This window comes from Takifugu flavidus, chromosome 16, assembly GCF_003711565.1.
Source record: "Takifugu flavidus isolate HTHZ2018 chromosome 16, ASM371156v2, whole genome shotgun sequence".
NCBI classification, from domain to species: Eukaryota; Metazoa; Chordata; class Actinopteri; order Tetraodontiformes; family Tetraodontidae; genus Takifugu; species Takifugu flavidus.
In genome coordinates this window covers 13,694,120-13,699,332 of record NC_079535.1, presented here as the reverse complement: position 1 = coordinate 13,699,332, position 5,213 = coordinate 13,694,120, and the positions used below count along the sequence as shown (strand labels likewise).

Sequence of the window (5,213 nt, the reverse complement as noted above, 5' to 3'; positions counted from 1 at the left end):
GCGTCAACACAACGCGCGCGTCAACACAACCGCGCGTCAACACAACTGCACGCGTCAACACAACCGCGCGTCAACACAACCGCGGGTCAACACAACCGCCGCGTCAACACAACCGCGCGTCAACACAACCGCGCGTCAACACAACCGCGCGTCAACACAACCGCGGGTCAACACAACCGCGCGCGTCAACACAACCGCGCGCGTCAACACAACTGCGCCTCAACACAACGCGCCTCAACACAACGCGCGTCAACACAACCGCGCATCAACACAACCGCGCGTCAACACAACCGCGCGTCAACACAACCGCGCGCGTCAACACAACTGAGCCTCAACACAACCGCGCGCGTCAACACAACCGCGCCGTCAACACAACCGCGCGCGTCAACACAACTGCGCGTCAACACAACTGCGCGTCAACACAACGCGCGTCAACACACCGCGCGTCAACACAACTGAGCCTCAACACAACCGCGCGCGTCAACACAACCGCGCGCGGCAACACAACCGCGCGCGTCAACACAACTGCGCGTCAACACAACTGCGCGTCAACACAACTGCGCGTCAACACAACCGCGCGTCAACACAACCGTGGGTGTCGAAACGGGGTCATTTGAGCTCCGGAGTGTAAAACCTCCCCTCTGGTCGAAGCTTCTCAAGTGTCTGTGCTGGATCCAGTCCCAATGCACTCAGAACATGGAGCGCTCCATGGTTACGCTGCACGCCTCCGTGTGTACGAGCCTGACCACGGAACGGCGGCACACCAGCCACCCGTGTCAAACACCGCCCCATCGGAGACACCCAGTCCCCCTGTCACCGCCTCACGCCTGGTCACAACACACAAACAGGAACAACAACAGGTTGCACGTCCTCGTTCCGACCTTCCCACCGTGGTCGAGCTGGATCGGAACATCTCGTTAAATCACTCCAAACATGCTAGCGGTAGCCACCATTAGCAACCTGAGACACTGATGGCATTATTACACCAAACCGTGCGTTCAGCCGTGCACACAGGTGCCTCTGAGTTGACCGTCTGTCCCACGGTGCTGAAAGGTGACAAACACTCGCTGTGCTTCACCACGGCAACCGTGCAGGTCAGAGTACAAGGCGAAGCCCTCTGAGAGCACCTTTATCTGCCTGTGTTGCATCACTGCCCAGAATTCACATGTTGACATGTCAGCAAAGGGCCTCTCCTTCTCAGAACAGCAGCAAAGCTGCAGACAAACATCTCAAGCCCCCCTCCTCCTCCTCCTCCCCCTCCTCCCCCCCTCCTCCTCCTCCCCCTCCTCCCCCCCTCCTCCTCCTACTCCTCCTCCCTGCCAGACTTGCCTGGGGAGTTCGGGAGCGACGAGGGGCCAATGTTTACCTCCCTTTCTGGAGACACCACCTGAATCAGCTGCATCTGTTTTAGCAATATTTAACCATGTCCAAATGTGCTTTTGGCCCGTTCGGGTCGACTTTGGGCAGGAGTTCTGCTGCCCACCAGATCCGAGAGGCTTTCATCTTCTCGCCACCAGTGACTCAACGCTTCTGCTGGTTGGTAGACTGAGGTATGGTTGGTGTCCAACACGCAGGAGGTTTCAGTAATTCGTGCATGTGCATGTGGACGCTAATCTGGCAGGAAAGTCCCACAAGATTAAGGTTGGACGCTCCCGTTTGTTTGAACGCGGATCGTTACTCTAAAAAGCCAGTGGATCTCCACTGAGCAGGTAGCTTCTTACCTGCGTAGGTCCTGACCTGGCACATGACCTGGCACATCTTATAGTCCACACACCCTCTAGATGTGTGGACTATAAGGAGGGCCATTGCTCTGCTGACTAAGGCACAACTTTTTACAGAGGTTTTGATTAGGGGGAGGTAAGTTTCGTCCAACTGACTACTGAGCTCAGGTAGGCTAGCTACTACACCTTGACTTTAGCTCACACATGGAGCAGGAAAGAGAGCCAACAACGACGGAAGGTCAGACAGCTTCCATGTAGCTACTTTGGTTGTTCTGCCAGGTTAGCAACGTGAGCCTGGGCGGTGTTAGCGGCTCTACAGGGAGCTAAAGCTGCCGAGGTGAGAGCCCCGCATCCGAGCAGCAGCTCAGGCTAACGCTGCCTAGCTGGCTGAGCTAACAAGCCTTTCGTACAAGCTAGTTTAAAACACACGCTGCGCATTTATGTCCCGGCCTACCTGCAATCACCGCTGACACCCAGAAGTCGCTCCCTTAATGCCGTCACCCGCTCCTCACGGACCGAACACCTCCGAAATAATTCAAATTCCACAGAAAGCGTCGGGGGGAGACTCCGGCAGCCCAATCGCTTCAGCCACTGCTGCTGAATGGCTGCGACGCGGAGGCGCAACCAAACTTCCTCCTTAGCAACGGCCCGCCCCCGCCGCTCCTGATTGGCTGCTGCCCGCAGATCAAAGGCGAGCCAACGTCACGAAGATCGACGGGTTTGTGGTGCTTTGACAAGATATGACTTTAGCGTCATATAAGCGATTTTCTGACGTTATCTTACACGATCAGGCACAAATAACAATAACAAGTTTGATGTACCGCAGTACCTCTAATCACCGCCTGCTTTTTTTAGGGATCTACAAAACAAAACTTAACAACCAAATGCCTCAAATAACGATCCGGACAGCTTTGGGTGCCGTTACGCACAGTATTGTTTGGATGTCAGTGAAATCAGAATGGTTAAAAGAGCATCTGGAGCCAGCGTGACCTCTGTCCTGTCATCTTCAGGAATGGATCTTCTCATCATTAATGGCTAATTAAGAAGGGTGGACATGAACTGTGCAGACTCCATAATCCCGGGGTGTGACGTAGCCTCACGTGCCTGCTGGTGGCGCCAGGAACACGAGCTGCTCTCTACACTGAAATCACCCTGGTATGAAACTGATGCGCAGAGACTCCATTAATTAAGCTCTGAACCTTCATTAATCATCTGTTCTTCACAACCAGCCTCAAATATGGACGACTTCTTCTCTGCTCTGGAAAAGCTGCCCCCCCCCCTCCAGCCCCTCTGACCACGTCCAGGCCCCCAACAGGTCCCTTCCTCACGTGGTCCTGGGGCCCTCTGGGGGGCCACTTCTCTGCCCCGACACAGGCCTCCGTCCTCTGGGTGGACCTGCTGAAAGGGTTAGGGTTAGCCCCTAACCCCTATCTGGAGCTCCAGAGGGGCACCCGTCTGTCCGTCCATCCATCCATCATCCATCCATCCACCCATCCATCCACCCATCCATCCACCCACCCACCATCCATCCACCCATCCATCCATCCATCCATCCATCCACCCATCCATCCATCCACCCACCCTCCATCCACCCATCCATCCACCCACTCACCCACCCACCCATCATCCATCCATCCATCCATCCATCCATCATCCATCCATCCATCATCCATCATCCATCCATCCATCCATCCACCCATCTCCATCCCATCCCCCCACCCATCCACCCATCCACCCATCCATCATCCATCCATCCATCCATCCATCCATCATCATCCAGCCATCCCCCCTCATCCATCCATCCCCCCACCCATCCACCATCCCACCATCACGCATCCACCATCCATCCATCCATCCATCATCCATCCATCCTCCCTCCTCCATCATCCATCCTCCATCCATCCACCATCATCCATCCATCCACTCATCCATCCATCCACCCATCCATCCATCCTCATTCTCTCCACCACACCCATCCACTCATCCATCCATCCACCCATCCATCCATCATCCATCCATCCATCATCCATCCATCCATCCACCCACTCATCCATCCATCCACCCATCCATCCATCCATCATCCATCCATCCCTCCACCCATCCATCCATCACCCATCCATCCCCCACTCATCCATCCATCCACCCATCCATCCATCCATCCATCCACACCCCATCCCTCCATCCCCACCCCCCCCATCCATCCATCCTCCACCCATCCACCAACCCACCCACCCACACTCCCACCCTCCACCCACCCACCCCCCATCCATCCATCCATCCATCCACCCATCCATCCACCCATCCATCCACCCCCACCCATCCATCCATCCACCCCTCCATCCACCTCCCCACCCATCCATCCACCCCTCCACCCATCCATCCATCCATCCCCCCCCCACCACCCACCCATCCACCCCTCCATCCACCACCCATCCATCCACCCACCCACCCATCCATCCCTCCACCCATCCATCCATCCACCCATCCACCCACACCACCCACCATCCATCCATCCAGCCACCCATCCACCCACCCACCCATCCCTCTCCATCCATCCACCCATCCATCCACCACCCCCATCCCCCACATCCATCCACCCACCCCCCACCCATCCACCCACCCATCCATCCACCCCTCCATCCACCCACCCACCCACCCACCCATCCACCCATCCATCCACCATCCATCCATCCATCCCCCCCCCACCCACCCATCCACCCATCCATCCACCCACCCATCCATCCATCCCCCATCCATCCATCCATCCATCCATCCATCCCCCATCCATCCACCCACCCATCCATCCACCCATCCATCCACCCACTCACCCATCCATCCACCCACCCACCATCCATCCATCCATCACCCATCCATCCATCATCCATCCATCCATCCACCCATCCATCCACCCACCCACCCATCCATCCATCCACCCATCCATCCACCCATCCATCCATCCCCCCCCCACCCACCCATCCACCCATCCACCCATCCACCCATCCCTCCACCCATCCATCCATCCATCCATCCATCTATCCGGGTGTCAGTCCTAAAACTCTAGCCTCACTTATCCTCGGGGAGATACCGCCCTCCTGTGGTCACCGGCTGCAATTGTAGATACATTCCTATTTATATACTGTATTTAAAACTAAAAGAAATGTCAGATTAACTCAACACATTTCCGCTTACATGAATGGAATGTGCTTTGTTTAAAGGTACTTTTAGCTTGAAGGAATTTGGCCAAATGTGAAGTGGATTATAATCAAACCCAAACCCCGAGAACAGGGCCAGCAGATGAAAGAACGTCCGTTAATCCTCCATTTGAGACCAAACGTGTAAAACCCTGCGGAGGAGGACGCCTTCTGTCAGGGTGAGCAGGCAGAAACGACGTGGACGATATCCCACTGCAAAGTTCCTGTAGATCAAAAACGTATGCAACACCCACCTAAATTCCACCACATGTTTTGTAACACAAACTGAGAACCAAGCAGC

At 55.7% G+C, this 5,213-nt stretch overlaps 1 protein-coding gene across 1 annotated transcript in view; it reads right to left on the bottom strand.

Annotated features, from left to right (window-relative positions):
- Positions 1-2,334, bottom strand: part of numb (NUMB endocytic adaptor protein) — a 23,019-nt gene extending 20,685 nt beyond the window's left edge. Inside the window, 1 exon segment of the mRNA XM_057058375.1 lies at positions 2,176-2,334. The gene's annotated coding sequence lies outside the window, so the exon portion shown is untranslated.
- Between the last annotated feature and the right edge of the window lie 2,879 nt (positions 2,335-5,213).